Source organism: Oryzias latipes, chromosome 23 (assembly GCF_053564925.1).
Source record: "Oryzias latipes strain Hd-rR chromosome 23, Olatipes_Hd-rR_3.1".
Lineage (NCBI taxonomy): Eukaryota > Metazoa > Chordata > Actinopteri > Beloniformes > Adrianichthyidae > Oryzias > Oryzias latipes.
The window spans coordinates 13215945-13237859 of NC_136259.1; the positions used below are offsets into that span (position 1 = coordinate 13215945).

General features: G+C 41.6%; 1 long non-coding RNA gene and 9 other non-coding genes across 10 annotated transcripts; 7 read left to right on the forward strand and 3 right to left on the reverse strand.

Moving 5' to 3' along the window:
* Window positions 1–3818: 3818 nt before the first annotated feature.
* LOC144989364 (uncharacterized) lies at window positions 3819–4441 on the forward strand. Its single transcript, XR_013653509.1, has 3 exons — window positions 3819–3916; window positions 3993–4060; window positions 4160–4441. It is a non-coding gene; the product is annotated as an uncharacterized LOC144989364 (long non-coding RNA).
* A 4956-nt stretch (window positions 4442–9397) lies between these two features.
* trnar-ccu (transfer RNA arginine (anticodon CCU)) lies at window positions 9398–9470 on the reverse strand. The gene has a single exon. It is a non-coding gene; the product is annotated as a tRNA-Arg (tRNA).
* A 1387-nt stretch (window positions 9471–10857) lies between these two features.
* trnaw-cca (transfer RNA tryptophan (anticodon CCA)) lies at window positions 10858–10929 on the forward strand. The gene has a single exon. It is a non-coding gene; the product is annotated as a tRNA-Trp (tRNA).
* Window positions 10930–13043: 2114 nt separating this feature from the next.
* Window positions 13044–13115, forward strand: trnaw-cca (transfer RNA tryptophan (anticodon CCA)). The gene has a single exon. It is a non-coding gene; the product is annotated as a tRNA-Trp (tRNA).
* A 652-nt stretch (window positions 13116–13767) lies between these two features.
* trnar-ccu (transfer RNA arginine (anticodon CCU)) lies at window positions 13768–13840 on the reverse strand. The gene has a single exon. It is a non-coding gene; the product is annotated as a tRNA-Arg (tRNA).
* A 1387-nt stretch (window positions 13841–15227) lies between these two features.
* On the forward strand, window positions 15228–15299 carry trnac-gca (transfer RNA cysteine (anticodon GCA)). Its single transcript has one exon. It is a non-coding gene; the product is annotated as a tRNA-Cys (tRNA).
* Window positions 15300–15952: 653 nt separating this feature from the next.
* On the reverse strand, window positions 15953–16025 carry trnar-ccu (transfer RNA arginine (anticodon CCU)). Its single transcript has one exon. It is a non-coding gene; the product is annotated as a tRNA-Arg (tRNA).
* Window positions 16026–17413: 1388 nt separating this feature from the next.
* On the forward strand, window positions 17414–17485 carry trnaw-cca (transfer RNA tryptophan (anticodon CCA)). Its single transcript has one exon. It is a non-coding gene; the product is annotated as a tRNA-Trp (tRNA).
* A 2115-nt stretch (window positions 17486–19600) lies between these two features.
* On the forward strand, window positions 19601–19672 carry trnaw-cca (transfer RNA tryptophan (anticodon CCA)). The gene has a single exon. It is a non-coding gene; the product is annotated as a tRNA-Trp (tRNA).
* Window positions 19673–21785: 2113 nt separating this feature from the next.
* trnaw-cca (transfer RNA tryptophan (anticodon CCA)) lies at window positions 21786–21857 on the forward strand. Its single transcript has one exon. It is a non-coding gene; the product is annotated as a tRNA-Trp (tRNA).
* The last annotated feature ends 58 nt before the right edge of the window (window positions 21858–21915 follow it).

A 21915-nucleotide genomic window follows, 5' to 3' on the forward strand; every position in this document is an offset into this window, starting at 1 on the left:
CCAATCAGAAGTGGTTAAAGTCTTCACTTCCTTGTCCCGATTTAGTTCGTAAAGTCGCTCAGTTCTAAAAAAAATAGCAGCTAAAGCTCGTCTTTAGCGGTGTAGCTTTCCACAGAATCCGGTATCAGAGCGTGGAACAAGTGAACAAAACAATGAAGCTCCGAAAACCGATCTCCGGCCGTTTTATGCACTACATCTCCCATGATGCATTGGGTTGTGAGAGTGACAGCGCATACGGAGATATGTTGTTAAACGTCTTGAAACCAACGAACACACATCAAACTGTTTTTAAATCTTCTAACTTATCTTTTATTGCATCTTTTAGAAAAAAAACAGCTGCAGTTTCCAGCTTTTTCTGCAACAATTATCTCAAAAATGCACGTGAGATTGTGGAGGGGCTGTAGATCAATACAGAGTATGAGTTTCTCCTTTTTTTTAAATTTTTTGATGCTGGTGTGCCGCGGGATTTTTTTTAAGGTTAAAGTGTGCCGTGGCTCAGAAAAGGTTGAAAAACACTGGTTTAGAGGGAGGAGATTCTGTGGTGTCCATCTCCACAGGTCTCTTGCGTCTTTTTGGAGGATCTGCAGTCGGTTGTTGTTCTGAGGCCCGCTCTGGCTCTGACTCTTCAGTTTGGGCTGATGCCTCCTCAACGACATTCTCCAAAGAATCTGCTAGTAAACTTTTGGCTTCAGTCTCTTCAGGAAAAGGTCTCTGTCACTGCTGAGTCAGTTTCCTCTGTTTTTGATGGATCCAAATTTATGTCAACCTGGTCGGCCAGAGGTGGGCTGACCGGTTCACAGCTTTCTGGTTCCTCTGGGGCAGCGAGTGCCATCGCTTTCTTCTTCTCACGCTTCTTGCGCTTTTTGGAAGGCTCTGGAGCAGCTCGTTGTTCAGAATCCAGCTGTTGTTCTTAAACGTTGGTGTCCACTGATGCCTTTTCAGTGACGTCTGCAGACTCCACAGGTGGGACGAATGCTTGCAGCATTGTTTTGACTTCAGAAAGCTCCGCCACCTGAGACTCCAATTTTTCCGTCAGTTTGATCTTCAGCCGCAGTTTTGTGTTGAGTTGATGTTTCAAGTTGACCTGTTCCTCCAGGTCCTGCTTGACTTGTTTAGCCTTTGCCTTGAACAACTGCTTACATCTTTACAGTTCCTTTTCACGCGTCTTTCTGAGACGGCGTTCTTCCTCCAAGGCGAGTTCCATGTCTTGCAGCAACACTCAGTGCAAAACACAGCTCTCCTTAGTCTCAATTCTGGTCTTCTTCAGTTGAGATAACTGGTCCTTTCTGTTGAAGAGTTTCTCCAGTAAAAGGTCCCGTTCTCTTTTCAAGGCAGACAAATCCTTCTGAACCTCTGAAGGTTTGGTTTCAGAAGTAACGATTTTGGTAGATTTCCCTGATTTGTTCATGGTTCTTTGTGTAAATCAGTAGAAATGCAAGCTTAACGATCTAAAAAGAACTGAAATGCATCTAAAACTCTGATTTAGGACTTAAATGCTGGAAAGAGGAATCTCTGGTAAATCTACGGTGGCCGAGAACCACCATCGCAGCAAAAAAAAAAGCAACTGCAAACAAAAAATAAATGCTCCAAATAATAACTGCCATCACAGCAATTAAAAAAAGCGATACGAACAAGAAAAGCCACAACAGAAGTGAATTGGGGTTTGTTTTGCCGGTGACAGCTCCGTCTGTCAGCAGCTAGCAGCCCGTGGGCTTGCAGAGCTCGCTCGCTTGTTGCATAGATCCACTGCGTGATGAGAAGGCCGCCTGCTTGAGCATTCTCTAATCTCCGCCTGTCCAAAAAAGTGTTCCTAAGATTGATGCCGCTGCCTCGTGTGGGAGGAGCTTTCATCTAATGTTTTTAGCCTGATCGCGTATTTTGTATTAACACAGAGAGTGAAATACAAATGCATATCCAAAGAAAAAAAGTTATACTATTTTTATTAGTGACTTTGCTTCGTCTTGGAGTTAGCTTTAACATCAAAGGATGGCTGTTTTTTTTCTGAAGCTAGCTAGCGAACGTTAGCTAGTCTTAAGGAAGGACCCAAACGTAGAAGTATTTGAGAGGAAAATGCTTGTACTTTAAATTTCTGCTGTTGTGAAAATGAGTGTTGCATTTGTGTAATTTATTAGTGACTTTGCTTCGTGTTGGAGTTAGCTTTTACTTCAATGGACGGTCGTGCCTTTGATGTGATGATGGGATTTGTTACGTCTGTTTTGCTGCTTCATTGCTGTGGTATTGTCTCTTTCATTGTGTTGTTGCGCAGTGATTTTGTATGTATTTTACCGTTGTTCAGCGCTGACTGTTATTGCTTTCATTCACAGTTTAAAACTAAAATGTCTTAAATTGCATTGAAAAAGTTGCAGAAAAAGTTTCTAAGTTGCACATGAAACTATTCTTTGTTTCAAAATCTCTCTTAGTCGAAGAGGTGAAGTATTTTATTTATAAAACATTCTTTTTTTTACGACATTACAAGAGTTCATTAAAATGTAAGACATTTTAAATGGGGTATTTTGTGTGTTTTAAAATGTCCCAAGTTCACATTGATTTGTAAGATCATTACAAATAGAACCTGCTAGGATGATTATATTTCATGTTCCTTTGCTTATTTTAACTGAATTGTGACACACATTGGATTAAATTTGTATGTTGGTAGATGCTTTTATCTCTTCCTGTCTTTGCATTGACTGTTACTGGTGACTATGGCATGTTTTTAATTTTTCTGTTTGGTAGATTTGATTTGATTTCTGTGATTTTGAGTGTAAATTTGCCTATTGATGGGTTTGGGCCTGCTGGGTTTCTACTGAATAAAAGTGCTGATCATGCATGAGGCTGCCCATTGGATTGTTGTTTTGATGCAAGTTTCTTAGTTTGTGTAACCCCAGGCATTGATTAAGTTTAATTTAGTCAGATTTGTGGATTTATGGCTGAGGATCTCCCTATACTGTAAAGTTTATCGGCTGACTTGACCCTAAATTAACAGGCCTGTTTGTTATAGATGAATCCTCCGGAGCAAATTATTGGTAAAATGTTTGATTTTCTTTAAGATCTGTTTGTCAAAACAAAAGAGAGAACGATTTGAAGCACATTATTTTATTCTGTACAAGTGATTTGGAATAAATTAAAAGAAGTAATGAATAAAAAATTGATGGTTCACAAATAGAGGCTACATATATTTAGCAGAAGAAGCTATTTTTAACCGTTAATGTTAATTTTCAAAGGGTATCTTATTTTTAAGAACATGTGTGTTTTTCTCCAAAGTTAAAAAACAAAACTCGTAAAAAAAAATGCTGTTTTCTAGTGTTTCAACATTTATTCAGGAAAATGAAACAATAGTTCAGATAAAAATCTTAATTGTAATAAAATGCAACTTGCAGCTATACAGTCAGAGCCCAGATGTTTTTTTTTTGCTGCAAACATTTTGAACACGCTGGTTGCTGCATTAAATCAGTTTTCCTGACATGAAAAAGGCCTGTTAATGCCGCTGGCTGATTTTTATTATCGGTTTTATTTATTTATTTTTTCCTGCTGCTTGGCCAGATTTGTCTTATTTCTGAGCTGACTGTCCATGTGTGAGTTTTAGCATGTCCTGCTTCTGCTACAGCAGTGGTCAGCAGCCCCGGCTGGGGCATAACCGTCATCTACATGAAGCAGTTGTAAGCGGCAGGTCTGCCTGTGACAGGTGCATGCCTGCTTGATTAGGGATTAGGTTCAGCTGTGTCTGTCCCTACATAAGAACAGGGAATGAGTGGACAGACAGTGGCTGCCTGCTGGTATGTATGGTTGAAACTCATCTTGTTGGAAGGAAGTAGAGCACATTGTCTTCATTTATATTCTTCTCTTTTAACTAGATGCTGTAAGTGGCTGGAGGTGTTGCAGATGTCCTGAGCCACTGCGTGCCAGGACTTCAACAGGGGTATAACATCATTTACTTGTTTGTCATCTAGCTTATTGTCTGTGGGAACAGGTCACTAACTTGCATTCCTGTGCAGGCATTAAGTACCTTTCTGTTGCTAAGCACTTCAGCTTGGACCACTTGGCGCTGTGGGCCCGTGATGGGGTAGGTTGAGGATGCTGGTTGTTTTTGATGCAGACAGCTTTTCTCAGCACAATAAGTCTCAAAGCAAATCTTGTGGTTTTGTTTTTTGGTGTCTCTAAGGTCCACCTGAGTGATGGAGGGATGGTCCTTCTGGCTTCCCTGCTGTGGGACTACTCCACCCTGCAGCTGGTGGAGCCAGAGGTCCAGGCGGCTCCCCCTGCATCGCCCTGGCCTGCCATGCGGCGAGTGACTCCATAAGGTGGTTGTGAAGGAGCACCCTGTGTCCCCTCCCGCCAACCGACCCTTTTGAGTGGGCATGCAAGGTAGGGAAGGCAAAGGTAAACGTCAGCTAATTTCATACAAATGAAATGTTGTTTCCTGTTTTAAACTTCTCCATGTGTTCAAGGTGAATCCAGCTTCCTGAAATCCAGACCAGAAGTGGTGCGTGCAGCTCTGTGGTTCATGGAAGAGGCTAGTTCCAGTGTCTAAATGGTTTCTCTTTTTTTCTCTTCCACAGAAAGCCAGTCCTTCAGGTGCAGACCGCTCTCCTCTGGCATCATGGCACGGGCGGGGATTGGAGCAGCTGAGAAAAACTGCAGTGAGTGTATTGGGTCCACATGATAACGTTTGTGTTTTCTATTCCACAGGCTGCTTCTCTCCGAACCACAGTACGGAAACTGCACTAGTTAGAGTCTCTAATGACTTGTTATTGGCCTCAGAAAAGGGACTACTTTCTATTCTGGTCCTGTTGGACCTCAGTGCAGCCTTTGACACTATCGACCACAGTATTTTACTCCATAGATTAGAGCAGGACATAGGGATCAGAGGATCTGCTCTCCAGTGGCTTGGAGAAGAAAAAATTGGCAACACAATCGGTTTACTATTTGTCATATCAGAGTTTGTACCAGCTTGAAACCTGTGAATTTCCGTGCCTGCAGCTGTGCGCTCCCATCTGAGTTCACAGCTGCAGGGACGGGATGTTGGAAAAGGGGAGGGGTAGTGGGCTCTGGCAGCGAGGTGAAACTGCGCAAAGATTGTCAGAACTATGAACACACTGCCCATACCACACACTGCAGCATGTTACTGTGTGTTTGGCTCCACGTCTGCATATGAGCAGTCGTTCTCACTTCAAAAGAACATTTAGACCAACCTACGATCATGTTTAACGGATGGAAGTCTCAACGCTTGCATGAAGCTTCAACTCGCCATGTATCAACCAGACAAGACAATCAGCAAAACCACTATGCAGCACCAGAAATTGTATTAATGCTAAGAAATGCTTATCATTTATTAGCAACAGCATAACAATGTTTTTGAAAAGAATCCAGACTTATTTTACTTTAAGTGTTGAAATTGCATAAAATGCGCACATTCACTTGTATTTTTAGTTCTAACCATATTGATTTGGACTTGGTGGCTGTTGGGTCACGTTATAAGTTCCGGATATCATTGAAAGCATCAAGCAGGGATGCTGATTGGCCCTCAATTCTGATGCTCAGCCTGTCGTTGGGGAGTTTGGACCAGGTTCTGCTATAAGGGAAATGGGAGGGCTTGTGCGGGAATGGGGGAAATAAAAAGTTGGTGCAGGAGAGATTTAAGAGTTGCTGAACAAGTTGTATGGCGTTGGTTACGGACTACAGTAACTAGAATAAAGCACCTTAAAAGAGGTTAAGTCTCCATGCCTCAGTGTGGGAAAGGGATGCTACATTATTGAATGGCTCTCACGAAATTGCATTATAAAATGTGTGGCGTCTATGGCTCCCTCGGTCAAAGGTTGCCGACCCCTGCTTTAGGGCCATATCTCTGGCTGTGAGCGGATCTCAAAATGGCTACAGAAAGATTTGGTTAGCTGTCGTGACACAATTGGAAACAAACCGAGATCTGTATAGCTGGGTAATCAGGCGTGAGTACTCTGGCTGATTACATCACCAAATCGGACATGCGTTTAGTGTTTGGGCCACACGTCGAAATTCAAGCCACAGCTGATTTATTGGGAGTAAATGTTTTTGTCTTGTTTGATGGCAGGTGGCTTTGGCACAAGAGCAGTGGTCGACAATTATCTGAAAACACCATATATATTGAAAATTGTCGTGCTACACATTTTGAAACCAATGTCTGCGTTAAAAATCCACATTGGGACCGCTGTGTTGGTTGTTGCAGGTCTGCCCACACAAAATCAAATTCTTACTAAATGCGTTCACTTGAAAAAAGTTACAATAATTCTATAGACATAAAGACAACTTTGATAATTGACAACAGCAAATGTAGAAATGTTTCTTCAAAATATTTTTTTAATTTAAGAAAAACAGCAAATCAGGGAAAAAATAAACTGGGAAAGGAAGACAGGGTAAAGCAGATCATTCAAAATATTAAATTTAATTTGCAAACAAACTGAAGGAAATGAAAGACATTAAAACCTAAAATACATGGAAAATGACGATTTAAGAGAAATGGTAGTCAAAAGCAAAAACGAAATGTGCAGAGATGATGGATGAAATTAAAAACAAAAGGGTAAACAAAAATGGTTTGAAGATGCTCCACACAAACGCATTGATCGCGCTTAGTAAGGACAAGAGAGAAATCCCACAGAAATGAGGTAAAAACTGCAAACAAAGCGGTACAGGGAAAATCATGTGTTCAGGAAGAGTCATAAATGTTAAACAGAAGAGGCAGTTGTTAAAAAAGAAGGCAGAGTTTTCAGGAAGTCATGCAGGACTTCCTGAAAACTCTACCTTCTTCAAGGTGGAAAAAGGTCCAGAGTTTGTTTGTGTGTGCAACAGACTTCTGTTTCATCACCAGGTTTTGCCGTGTCAGACGTACCGCAAAGATGGCAGATTGCAGATATGTGAATTAGTCAAAACTACCTGCACCGCTGCAACATGGACTGAGAGCCCGTGTTTGTTTTTTGGGGACAGCGAGGAGCGCTCTGTGGTTTTGCAACTACTGCGACTCAAAGTTAGAGGTCAGACCCCTGCCTGAGTGGGTCGGTAATAACCTGAAGGTGTTAACTGTCCCACCTGGGTTGGCTAGTTTAAATGGTTTTGGGCAGCATCTTATTGCACTGCATATAGCTTTCATGAAGATGCTTGCTCTGTCTAAAGGTAGGCAGAATGGTGTTTACGGTCTGATCATGTGTGTTCCTGCCAACTTGGTGCAAACGACCAATGTGCTGCCTCGGTCAGACATGGAAGGGTCTCTGTTCGGTATCAAATTAAATCGTAAACTGACTTACAAAGGTCATTATGAGAATCAATTTGTGGATACATGCACATTAGGCGACCCTTGCAGTATTTGAAACGCAATAATCAATATTATAAAGACATGGAGTTTAATGAAGCTTGGCTCAATGAATTTTGTAAGGAAGATTTGGAAGATGAAAATCAAAACAAACCAGTTAATCTTACGGACAAAAAAGATGAAAAGGAGGATGAGGCCGATGATGGAGAAGATGAGCTTCTCCATGACAGACAGAATCACTGCATGTTCCAGGATTCTGCTCTGTTCCCAGTGGACATTGGCCAAGAAGTCCTGGATCAGTATTTTGAGGACATTTTGAATCTGGCCCAAGCAGAAGGAAATAATCCGGTCAGACTATTGATTAATCAGAAAAATGAAGCAAAGTGCTTCCCTGTCATCTTTCCGGATGGTAAAAACATTTACCAGGAAAACGGGAAGTATAAATTGAGTCTGTCGTTCCAATTTAACAGAACAGTTTTTAACAAAACGTCGAGTACATCTTTTTTGCACAGTACATGTCGGAGATCGATAAAGTTGTTTCTAGTGTGTCTGTGGCTCTCAGAAAAAAATCTGGAAATGTGTATCTGATGGTGTAAGTGCCGATGCATGTTCTGAGAAATCCCCAATAAGCTGCTGGAAGCACATCAGGGCTTTAGTTTCCTCCGGCATTCTGGCAAGCAACACAGACCTGTTGGCGTGTGATTGTCAGCAGGGTAGTCAACATGGTTCTGTTCATTCTCTGCTGCCGACATGCGTTGGAAAAATCTCCTTGACACTGTTAAGACAGGAAGGGAGAACCCAGACAGCTGACCAGTTAGCTTGGGCGGAATTTTTTTTTTTTTTTTGCTTGGGCAGAAAGGTGCGAATAGCTGCGTAGGAACAGCGACACTTATGTTTGACTTCCACTGTCACTGTTTCCTTAGGGTGGTTCTGATATTTCCAACTAATCTGATTGGGGAAAATCGTCAATTTCTTTTTTAGGATTGAGTTCCAGCAGCGTAGGTCCCCTCACGTGCATGTTTTGTTTTGGATTGAGAGGGTTCCACGGATAGGGAAAGGGAGGAAAATGAGGTAGCGACGTTTATTGCTAAATGTCACCTGCGAGATTCCTTAGGATGAGGAACTGTTAAAAGGAAATGATCTGGCTGTCCAGCAGCACTCCAGAAACCGCACAAAGTCATGTAAAAAGGGGGGGAACAAATGTCGCTTCAACTTTCCAAAAAACAGGATCTGGCCGAACACTTGTTATCAATGATGAAAAGATACAGAAATGCCCCAAATGTTCGGACCCAAAGGTCAAGGCCGGCGAATCTAAATTAGAATGCATCTGCTTGAAGATTGAGATGAGGAAGTGGATCGCTGAGAAGGCATTTGAATTTGACGGAAATTCGACAAATCTGAATTCAAAACCCTGGAACAGATCTTTGAATATTTCTAAATTGACCAGGAAATGTACGAGAAACTGTTCAGGGCCTGCCATCGGAGAAGTCCTTAAAAAAAAAAAAAAAAACGATCATCCCCTACAACAAGTCCCTGTTAAAATGTTGGAATGCAGACATGGACATTCAGTACATCGTTGGTGCCTTCGCTTGCGTCGTGTACATCATCTCGTACATTTCAAAAGAGCGCAAAATTGGCCTGTTAAACACTCAAAAAGAAGCGGAAAAAGGAAAAGCCAGTGCAAAAGAGACGCTGAAGAAATTGGGCACCGTATAATTGCGTAATCGACACGTGTCAGCTCAAGAAGCTGTGTACAGCTTGGCTAATATGCACCTCAAAGAATGTTCCAGAAAAGCAGTGTTCATTCCAACCGGGAACATCGTTAGGATCAGCAAACCGCTGGCTGTTCTGCAGCAGCAAGACGAGTCTGGGTCCAAAATGCACAGTTGTAAGTTGGGTTAGGCTGTTGACCAGGGATGTTTTCTGCTGAGTGTGGGAGAAAGCCAATAAATAGTTTGAGCAGCACTTTTGGATTAATTTGGAATCATTTTAATAAGGGAGAAGAGTTGGAGAATGCTTGAATTGACACACAAACAGGGTTGGTGAAGGAAGAAGCTCATGTGCAGAATTTCACTTAGAATCAATGACTTTCTTTATAATGAAGAGCTGCAACATTTGAAGCACCTCAGAGGGGACTTGAACCCCCAATCCCTGGCTTAGGAGGCCAGTGCCTTATCCATTAGGCCACTGAGGCTTGACAACTGTGTTCACACATGAAAGAGTTGGTGTCATTTAACTCCGACAGGCCACTGACAACAATGACTAAATTCCGCTTCATGGTCACTTTTAAAACCATTGGTACTTTGTGTTTTGAAAAAGCCGCGACCAATAAGTCACTATCAAATCCCAGTCCTTGACTGGTCAATGTTCCACTTTGTAAGATTTGACGCTCATTCAATGGCCGTGCGTCTTGTGCGTGGAGCCCTAAAACGATTATAAAAAAACATGCTTCGCGATGCGTGTTGAAACAGTTTTCAACGACTTAGCCCAAAATGTGCATACAAGTGCGTTGGTACAGGCGTTTCATTGGAAGTGGTCGTGTTCCACTTCTAGGTCTTACAGAACTTGAAAGAGGGATGTACAGCATGCAGTTTTATCCACAACTAGCCCATAGGAGGGCTAACTCTACTTTTTGAACAAACTTTTCACAACGGCACCAAGGCATCCTTACAAATAAAGAGAAAACAATCAAGATACAAACGACATCCAGCCGCACGCACTAAAGGGAAGGGTATGTTGTATCTGCTGGACACTGTGGACAAATACAGCTGAGGTCAAAAACTCTCACCATGCTACTACATACACACCAGGCATGGGATGAATGTGTGTTCCAGAGTCCGTTTGAATGTAGTAGGAGTCTCTACATGCCTTTAGGCTAATGTTCAAATGCATAAAAGTGAATCTGGACAATGGCCATGCTGTTAGTGTGGTATTGTTCACACAATCGCACACATCAGGGGTATGTTTTGATCCAATATTAGCTCATAGTTGGTAGCAACCAATAGTAGTCAATGGTTATCCAGCCAATGCCCTTGAACTGTCAAAAAGCTCCAGATGGTGTAAATTTGTTGCTGTTCTGATATGGAGCAAAAATGAACACCACTTCTCTATTTGAACCCACTTTCTTGGCTCTTTGTCATCTTTCATCTCGTAGTCTTACTTAAAGAAGGCTGACATTTCAACTATAGCTTTTCTGTTGTGACTTATTCCTTTCTTGAAAAGGAGACTGTTTTCTTGATGCTGACTTGTACCTCTTGAGAAAAACGACACAGTTCCTAGTTGAAAAGTTACAGTTAGACAATAGTAGAGACGATGAAGAAAAGGCCAAGGAAAACCACTGACATGAACTACAGACGAAAAGACCTAGTCACATAACAGCGATCAAAGAAACTACAGTGAATGAGAAAAAGGCATTACAAGTTATGAAGTCAGTGGGATTCTGACCCTTAGAAAATAATTTTTGAAAAAAAACATAAACATGCCTGTTGTGTAGTGACCATGAGAAATTTGGCCAGCACTGAAGAAAGAGCCAAAAAGGGTCAAAATCTTGCCAGTAGAATGTGTTTACAGATATTGAAAAGGACTCTGTGGCGCAATGGTAGCGCATCTGACTCCAGATCAGAAGGTTGTGTGTTCAAATCACATCAGGGTCATTGTTTAACACTTGTGCTATCTGATGCACTTTGATGTTGGGATTTGGGTCATCTAGACAGTGTGCTGAGCCTTTTTCTTCAATGATTAGTGATCTTCACTGGTTTCCATGGATTACAGGAAATCCCTTTCACCTTTATCCACCTTTGTCATGGTAGGGAAAACACGTCAATTTAAGGCCAAGGTCATAGGATAGCACAAGGGTGCATCTGTGCAGAGCGCAAGCTGCGACTCTTTGGATTGCTGACGTTGTAGCATGGCCTTAAGACAAAGTTAGGTGCTTGCCTATTAGTGACTCGATCTATTGTGCACTGTTACAAACTTTAACCACACAACTTGAAAAAAAAAACAGTTGAGGAGATCCAAGTTTGTTCACTTGTAGATTGTATGTGGAACAGTTGGCTTCTGAGTAATGCACAGTGTTAAGTTGGGTTAGGCTGTTGACCAGGGATGTTTGCAGCTGAGTGTGGGAGAAAGCCAATAAATAGTTTGAGCAGCACTTTTGTATTAATTTGGAATCATTTTAATAAGGGAGAAGAGTTGGAGAATGCTGGAATTGACACACAAACAGGGTTGGTGAAGGAAGAAGCTCATGTGCAGAATTTCACTTAGAATCAATGACTTTCTTTATAATGAAGAGCTGCAACATTTGAAGCACCTCAGAGGGGACTTGAACCCCCAATCCCTGGCTTAGGAGGCCAGTGCCTTATCCATTAGAACACTGAGGCTTGCCAACTATGTTCACACATGAAAGAATTGGTGTCATTTAACTCCGACAAGCCACTGACAACAATGACTAAATTCTGCTTCATGGTCACTTTTAAAACCATTGGTACTTTGTGTTTTGAAAAAGCCGCGACCAATAAGTCACTATCAAATCCCAGTCCTTGACTGGTCAATGTTCCACTTTGTAAGATTTGACGCTCATTCAATGGCCGTGCGTCTTGTGCGTGGAGCCCTAAAACGATTATAAAAAAACATGCTTCGCGATGCGTGTTGAAACAGTTTTCAACGACTTAGCCCAAAATGTGCATACAAGTGCGTTGGTACAGGCGTTTCATTGGAAGTGGTCGTGTTCCACTTCTAGGTCTTACAAACCTTGAAAGAGGGATGTACAGCATGCAGTTTTATCCACAACTAGCCCATAGGAGGGCTAACTCTACTTTTTGAACAAACTTTTCACAACGGCACCAAGGCATCCTTACAAATAAAGAGAAAACAATCAAGATACAAACGACATCCAGCCGCACGCACTAAAGGGAAGGGTATGTTGTATCTGCTGGACGCTGTCGACAAATACAGCTGAGGTCAAAAACTCTCACCATGCTACTACATACACACCAGGCATGGGATGAATGTGTGTTCCAGAGTCCGTTTGAATGTAGTAGGAGTCTCTACATGCCTTTAGGCTAATGTTCAAATGCATAAAAGTGAATCTGGACAATGGCCATGCTGTTAGTGTGGTATTGTTCACACAATCGCACACATCAGGGGTATGTTTTGATCCAATATTAGCTCATAGTTGGTAGCAACCAATAGTAGTCAATGGTTATCCAGCCAATGCCCTTGAACTGTCAAAAAGCTCCATATGGTGTAAATTTTCTTGCTGTTCTGATATGGAGCAAACATGAACACCACTTCTCTATTTGAACCCACTTTCTTGGCTCTTTGTCATCTTTCATCTCGTAGTCTTACTTAAAGAAGGCTGACATTTCAACTATAGCTTTTCTGTTGTGACTTTTTCCTTTCTTGAAAAGGAGACTGTTTTCTTGATGCTGACTTGTACCTCTTGAAAAAAACGACACAGTTCCTAGTTGAAAAGTTACAGTTAGACAATAGTAGAGACGATGAAGAAAAGGCCAAGGAAAACCACTGACATGAACTACAGACGAAAAGACCTAGTCACATAAAAGCGATCAAAGAAACTACAGTGAATGAGAAAAAGGCATTACAAGTTATGAAGTCAGTGGGATTCTGACCCTTAGAAAATAATTTTTGAAAAAAAACATAAACATGCCTGTTGTGTAGTGACCATGAGAAATTTGGCCAGCACTGAAGAAAGAGCCAAAAAGGGTCAAAATCTTGCCAGTAGAATGTGTTTACAGATATTGAAAAGGACTCTGTGGCGCAATGGTAGCGCGTCTGACTCCAGATCAGAAGGTTGTGTGTTCAAATCACATCAGGGTCATTGTTTAACACTTGTGCTATCTGATGCACTTTGATGTTGGGATTTGGGTCATCTAGACAGTGTGCTGAGCCTTTTTCTTCAATGATTTGTGATCTTCACTGGTTTCCATGGATTACAGGAAATCCCTTTCACCTTTATCCACCTTTGTCATGGTAGGGAAAACACGTCAATTTAAGGCCAAGGTCATAGGATAGCACAAGGGTGCATCTGTGCAGAGCGCAAGCTGCGACTCTTTGGATTGCTGACGTTGTAGCATGGCCTTAAGACAAAGTTAGGTGCTTGCCTATTAGTGACTCGGTCTATTGTGCACTGTTACAAACTTTAACCACACAACTTGAAAGAAAAACAGTTGAGGAGATCCAAGTTTGTTCACTTGTAGATTGTATGTGGAACAGTTGGCTTCTGAGTAATGCACAGTTGTAAGTTGGGTTAGGCTGTTGACCAGGGATGTTTTCTGCTGAGTGTGGGAGAAAGCCAATAAATAGTTTGAGCAGCACTTTTGGATTAATTTGGAATCATTTTAATAAGGGAGAGGAGTTGGAGAATGCTGGAATTGACACACAAACAGGGTTGGTGAAGGAAGAAGCTCATGTGCAGAATTTCACTTAGAATCAATGACTTTCTTTATAATGAAGAGCTGCAACATTTGAAGCACCTCAGAGGGGACTTGAACCCCCAATCCCTGGCTTAGGAGGCCAGTGCCTTATCCATTAGGCCACTGAGGCTTGACAACTATGTTCACACATGAAAGAGTTGGTGTCATTTAACTCCGACAGGCCACTGACAACAATGACTAAATTCTGCTTCATGGTCACTTTTAAAACCATTGGTACTTTGTGTTTTGAAAAAGCCGCGACCAATAAGTCACTATCAAATCCCAGTCCTTGACTGGTCAATGTTCCACTTTGTAAGATTTGACGCTCATTCAATGGCCGTGCGTCTTGTGCGTGGAGCCCTAAAACGATTATAAAAAAACATGCTTCGCGATGCGTGTTGAAACAGTTTTCAACGACTTAGCCCAAAATGTGCATACAAGTGCGTTGGTACAGGCGTTTCATTGGAAGTGGTCGTGTTCCACTTCTAGGTCTTACAGAACTTGAAAGAGGGATGTACAGCATGCAGTTTTATCCACAACTAGCCCATAGGAGGGCTAACTCTACTTTTTGAACAAACTTTTCACAACGGCACCAAGGCATCCTTACAAATAAAGAGAAAACAATCAAGATACAAACGACATCCAGCCGCACGCACTAAAGGGAAGGGTATGTTGTATCTGCTGGACGCTGTCGACAAATACAGCTGAGGTCAAAAACTCTCACCATGCTACTACATACACACCAGGCATGGGATGAATGTGTGTTCCAGAGTCCGTTTGAATGTAGTAGGAGTCTCTACATGCCTTTAGGCTAATGTTCAAATGCATAAAAGTGAATCTGGACAATGGCCATGCTGTTAGTGTGGTATTGTTCACACAATCGCACACATCAGGGGTATGTTTTGATCCAATATTAGCTCATAGTTGGTAGCAACCAATAGTAGTCAATGGTTATCCAGCCAATGCCCTTGAACTGTCAAAAAGCTCCAGATGGTGTAAATTTGTTGCTGTTCTGATATGGAGCAAACATGAACACCACTTCTCTATTTGAACCCACTTTCTTGGCTCTTTGTCATCTTTCATCTCGTAGTCTTACTTAAAGAAGGCTGACATTTCAACTATAGCTTTTCTGTTGTGACTTATTCCTTTCTTGAAAAGGAGACTGTTTTCTTGATGCTGACTTGTACCTCTTGAGAAAAACGACACAGTTCCTAGTTGAAAAGTTACAGTTAGACAATAGTAGAGACGATGAAGAAAAGGCCAAGGAAAACCACTGACATGAACTACAGACGAAAAGTCCTAGTCACATAACAGCGATCAAAGAAACTACAGTGAATGAGAAAAAGGCATTACAAGTTATGAAGTCAGTGGGATTCTGACCCTTAGAAAATAATTTTTGAAAAAAAACATAAACATGCCTGTTGTGTAGTGACCATGAGAAATTTGGCCAGCACTGAAGAAAGAGCCAAAAAGGGTCAAAATCTTGCCAGTAGAATGTGTTTACAGATATTGAAAAGGACTCTGTGGCGCAATGGTAGCGCGTCTGACTGCAGATCAGAAGGTTGTGTGTTCAAATCACATCAGGGTCATTGTTTAACACTTGTGCTATCTGATGCACTTTGATGTTGGGATTTGGGTCATCTAGACAGTGTGCTGAGCCTTTTTCTTCAATGATTAGTGATCTTCACTGGTTTCCATGGATTACAGGAAATCCCTTTCACCTTTATCCACCTTTGTCATGGTAGGGAAAACACGTCAATTTAAGGCCAAGGTCATAGGATAGCACAAGGGTACATCTGTGCAGAGCGCAAGCTGCGACTCTTTGGATTGCTGACGTTGTAGCGTGGCCTTAAGACAAAGTTAGGTGCTTGCCTAATATTGACTCGGTCTATTGTGCACTGTTACAAACTTTAACCACACAACTTGAAAAAATAAACAGTTGAGGAGATCCAAGTTTGTTCACTTGTAGATTGTATGTGGAACAGTTGGCTTCTGAGTAATGCACAGTTGTAAGTTGGGTTAGGCTGTTGACCAGGGATGTTTTCTGCTGAGTGTGGGAGAAAGCCAATAAATAGTTTGAGCAGCACTTTTGGATTAATTTGGAATCATTTTAATAAGGGAGAGGAGTTGGAGAATGCTGGAATTGACACACAAACAGGGTTGGTGAAGGAAGAAGCTCATGTGCAGAATTTCACTTAGAATGAATGACTTTCTTTATATTGAAAAGCTGCAACATTTGAAGCACCTCAGAGGGGACTTGAACCCCCAATCCCTGGCTTAGGAGGCCAGTGCCTTATCCATTAGGCCACTGAGGCCTGACAACTATGTTCACACATGAAAGAGTTGGTGTCATTTAACTCCGACAGGCCACTGACAACAATGACTAAATTCTGCTTCATGGTCACTTTTAAAACCATTGGTACTTTGTGTTTTGAAAAAGCCGCGACCAATAAGTCACTATCAAATCCCAGTCCTTGACTGGTCAATGTTCCACTTTGTAAGATTTGACGCTCATTCAATGGCCGTGCGTCTTGTGTGTGGAGCCCTAAAACGATTATAAAAAAACATGCTTCGCGATGCGTGTTGAAACAGTTTTCAACGACTTAGCCCAAAATGTGCATACAAGTGCGTTGGTACAGGCGTTTCATTGGAAGTGGTCGTGTTCCACTTCTAGGTCTTACAGAACTTGAAAGAGGGATGTACAGCATGCAGTTTTATCCACAACTAGCCCATAGGAGGGCTAACTCTACTTTTTGAACAAACTTTTCACAACGGCACCAAGGCATCCTTACAAATAAAGAGAAAACAATCAAGATACAAACGACATCCAGCCGCACGCACTAAAGGGAAGGGTATGTTGTATCTGCTGGACACTGTGGACAAATACAGCTGAGGTCAAAAACTCTCACCATGCTACTACATACACACCAGGCATGGGATGAATGTGTGTTCCAGAGTCCGTTTGAATGTAGTAGGAGTCTCTACATGCCTTTAGGCTAATGTTCAAATGCATAAAAGTGAATCTGGACAATGGCCATGCTGTTAGTGTGGTATTGTTCACACAATCGCACACATCAGGGGTATGTTTTGATCCAATATTAGCTCATAGTTGGTAGCAACCAATAGTAGTCAATGGTTATCCAGCCAATGCCCTTGAACTGTCAAAAAGCTCCAGATGGTGTAAATTTTCTTGCTGTTCTGATATGGAGCAAACATGAACACCACTTCTCTATTTGAACCCACTTTCTTGGCTCTTTGTCATCTTTCATCTCGTAGTCTTACTTAAAGAAGGCTGACATTTCAACTATAGCTTTTCTGTTGTGACTTTTTCCTTTCTTGAAAAGGAGACTGTTTTCTTGATGCTGACTTGTACCTCTTGAAAAAAACGACACAGTTCCTAGTTGAAAAGTTACAGTTAGACAATAGTAGAGACGATGAAGAAAAGGCCAAGGAAAACCACTGACATGAACTACAGACGAAAAGACCTAGTCACATAACAGCGATCAAAGAAACTACAGTGAATAAGAAAAAGGCATTACAAGTTATGAAGTCAGTTGGATTCTGACCCTTAGAAAATAATTTTTGAAAAAAAACATAAACATGCCTGTTGTGTAGTGACCATGAGAAATTTGGCCAGCACTGAAGAAAGAGCCAAAAAGGGTCAAAATCTTGCCAGTAGAATGTGTTTACAGATATTGAAAAGGACTCTGTGGCGCAATGGTAGCGCATCTGACTCCAGATCAGAAGGTTGTGTGTTCAAATCACATCAGGGTCATTGTTTAACACTTGTGCTATCTGATGCACTTTGATGTTGGGATTTGGGTCATCTAGACAGTGTGCTGAGCCTTTTTCTTCAATGATTAGTGATCTTCACTGGTTTCCATGGATTACAGGAAATCCCTTTCACCTTTATCCACCTTTGTCATGGTAGGGAAAACACGTCAATTTAAGGCCAAGGTCATAGGATAGCACAAGGGTGCATCTGTGCAGAGCGCAAGCTGCGACTCTTTGGATTGCTGACGTTGTAGCATGGCCTTAAGACAAAGTTAGGTGCTTGCCTATTAGTGACTCGATCTATTGTGCACTGTTACAAACTTTAACCACACAACTTGAAAAAAAAAAACAGTTGAGGAGATCCAAGTTTGTTCACTTGTAGATTGTATGTGGAACAGTTGGCTTCTGAGTAATGCACAGTGTTAAGTTGGGTTAGGCTGTTGACCAGGGATGTTTGCAGCTGAGTGTGGGAGAAAGCCAATAAATAGTTTGAGCAGCACTTTTGTATTAATTTGGAATCATTTTAATAAGGGAGAAGAGTTGGAGAATGCTGGAATTGACACACAAACAGGGTTGGTGAAGGAAGAAGCTCATGTGCAGAATTTCACTTAGAATCAATGACTTTCTTTATAATGAAGAGCTGCAACATTTGAAGCACCTCAGAGGGGACTTGAACCCCCAATCCCTGGCTTAGGAGGCCAGTGCCTTATCCATTAGAACACTGAGGCTTGCCAACTATGTTCACACATGAAAGAATTGGTGTCATTTAACTCCGACAAGCCACTGACAACAATGACTAAATTCTGCTTCATGGTCACTTTTAAAACCATTGGTACTTTGTGTTTTGAAAAAGCCGCGACCAATAAGTCACTATCAAATCCCAGTCCTTGACTGGTCAATGTTCCACTTTGTAAGATTTGACGCTCATTCAATGGCCGTGCGTCTTGTGCGTGGAGCCCTAAAACGATTATAAAAAAACATGCTTCGCGATGCGTGTTGAAACAGTTTTCAACGACTTAGCCCAAAATGTGCATACAAGTGCGTTGGTACAGGCGTTTCATTGGAAGTGGTCGTGTTCCACTTCTAGGTCTTACAAACCTTGAAAGAGGGATGTACAGCATGCAGTTTTATCCACAACTAGCCCATAGGAGGGCTAACTCTACTTTTTGAACAAACTTTTCACAACGGCACCAAGGCATCCTTACAAATAAAGAGAAAACAATCAAGATACAAACGACATCCAGCCGCACGCACTAAAGGGAAGGGTATGTTGTATCTGCTGGACACTGTGGACAAATACAGCTGAGGTCAAAAACTCTCACCATGCTACTACATACACACCAGGCATGGGATGAATGTGTGTTCCAGAGTCCGTTTGAATGTAGTAGGAGTCTCTACATGCCTTTAGGCTAATGTTCAAATGCATAAAAGTGAATCTGGACAATGGCCATGCTGTTAGTGTGGTATTGTTCACACAATCGCACACATCAGGGGTATGTTTTGATCCAATATTATCTCATAGTTGGTAGCAACCAATAGTAGTCAATGGTTATCCAGCCAATGCCCTTGAACTGTCAAAAAGCTCCATATGGTGTAAATTTTCTTGCTGTTCTGATATGGAGCAAACATGAACACCACTTCTCTATTTGAACCCACTTTCTTGGCTCTTTGTCATCTTTCATCTCGTAGTCTTACTTAAAGAAGGCTGACATTTCAACTATAGCTTTTCTGTTGTGACTTTTTCCTTTCTTGAAAAGGAGACTGTTTTCTTGATGCTGACTTGTACCTCTTGAAAAAAACGACACAGTTCCTAGTTGAAAAGTTACAGTTAGACAATAGTAGAGACGATGAAGAAAAGGCCAAGGAAAACCACTGACATGAACTACAGACGAAAAGACCTAGTCACATAAAAGCGATCAAAGAAACTACAGTGAATAAGAAAAAGGCATTACAAGTTATGAAGTCAGTTGGATTCTGACCCTTAGAAAATAATTTTTGAAAAAAAACATAAACATGCCTGTTGTGTAGTGACCATGAGAAATTTGGCCAGCACTGAAGAAAGAGCCAAAAAGGGTCAAAATCTTGCCAGTAGAATGTGTTTACAGATATTGAAAAGGACTCTGTGGCGCAATGGTAGCGCATCTGACTCCAGATCAGAAGGTTGTGTGTTCAAATCACATCAGGGTCATTGTTTAACACTTGTGCTATCTGATGCACTTTGATGTTGGGATTTGGGTCATCTAGACAGTGTGCTGAGCCTTTTTCTTCAATGATTAGTGATCTTCACTGGTTTCCATGGATTACAGGAAATCCCTTTCACCTTTATCCACCTTTGTCATGGTAGGGAAAACACGTCAATTTAAGGCCAAGGTCATAGGATAGCACAAGGGTGCATCTGTGCAGAGCGCAAGCTGCGACTCTTTGGATTGCTGACGTTGTAGCATGGCCTTAAGACAAAGTTAGGTGCTTGCCTATTAGTGACTCGATCTATTGTGCACTGTTACAAACTTTAACCACACAACTTGAAAAAAAAAAACAGTTGAGGAGATCCAAGTTTGTTCACTTGTAGATTGTATGTGGAACAGTTGGCTTCTGAGTAATGCACAGTGTTAAGTTGGGTTAGGCTGTTGACCAGGGATGTTTGCAGCTGAGTGTGGGAGAAAGCCAATAAATAGTTTGAGCAGCACTTTTGTATTAATTTGGAATCATTTTAATAAGGGAGAAGAGTTGGAGAATGCTGGAATTGACACACAAACAGGGTTGGTGAAGGAAGAAGCTCATGTGCAGAATTTCACTTAGAATCAATGACTTTCTTTATAATGAAGAGCTGCAACATTTGAAGCACCTCAGAGGGGACTTGAACCCCCAATCCCTGGCTTAGGAGGCCAGTGCCTTATCCATTAGAACACTGAGGCTTGCCAACTATGTTCACACATGAAAGAATTGGTGTCATTTAACTCCGACAAGCCACTGACAACAATGACTAAATTCTGCTTCATGGTCACTTTTAAAACCATTGGTACTTTGTGTTTTGAAAAAGCCGCGACCAATAAGTCACTATCAAATCCCAGTCCTTGACTGGTCAATGTTCCACTTTGTAAGATTTGACGCTCATTCAATGGCCGTGCGTCTTGTGCGTGGAGCCCTAAAACGATTATAAAAAAACATGCTTCGCGATGCGTGTTGAAACAGTTTTCAACGACTTAGCCCAAAATGTGCATACAAGTGCGTTGGTACAGGCGTTTCATTGGAAGTGGTCGTGTTCCACTTCTAGGTCTTACAAACCTTGAAAGAGGGATGTACAGCATGCAGTTTTATCCACAACTAGCCCATAGGAGGGCTAACTCTACTTTTTGAACAAACTTTTCACAACGGCACCAAGGCATCCTTACAAATAAAGAGAAAACAATCAAGATACAAACGACATCCAGCCGCACGCACTAAAGGGAAGGGTATGTTGTATCTGCTGGACACTGTGGACAAATACAGCTGAGGTCAAAAACTCTCACCATGCTACTACATACACACCAGGCATGGGATGAATGTGTGTTCCAGAGTCCGTTTGAATGTAGTAGGAGTCTCTACATGCCTTTAGGCTAATGTTCAAATGCATAAAAGTGAATCTGGACAATGGCCATGCTGTTAGTGTGGTATTGTTCACACAATCGCACACATCAGGGGTATGTTTTGATCCAATATTATCTCATAGTTGGTAGCAACCAATAGTAGTCAATGGTTATCCAGCCAATGCCCTTGAACTGTCAAAAAGCTCCATATGGTGTAAATTTTCTTGCTGTTCTGATATGGAGCAAACATGAACACCACTTCTCTATTTGAACCCACTTTCTTGGCTCTTTGTCATCTTTCATCTCGTAGTCTTACTTAAAGAAGGCTGACATTTCAACTATAGCTTTTCTGTTGTGACTTTTTCCTTTCTTGAAAAGGAGACTGTTTTCTTGATGCTGACTTGTACCTCTTGAAAAAAACGACACAGTTCCTAGTTGAAAAGTTACAGTTAGACAATAGTAGAGACGATGAAGAAAAGGCCAAGGAAAACCACTGACATGAACTACAGACGAAAAGACCTAGTCACATAAAAGCGATCAAAGAAACTACAGTGAATGAGAAAAAGGCATTACAAGTTATGAAGTCAGTGGGATTCTGACCCTTAGAAAATATTTTGAAAAAAAACATAAACATGCCTGTTGTGTAGTGACTTTGAGAAATTTGGCCAGCACTGAAAGAGACGAAAAAAAGGGTCAAAATCTTGCCAGTAGAATGTGTTTACAGATATTGAAAAGGACTCTGTGGCGCAATGGTAGCTCGTCTGACTCCAGATCAGAAGGTTGTGTGTTCAAATCACATCAGGGTCATTGTTTAACACTTGTGCTATCTGATGCACTTTGATGTTGGGATTTGGGTCATCTAGAC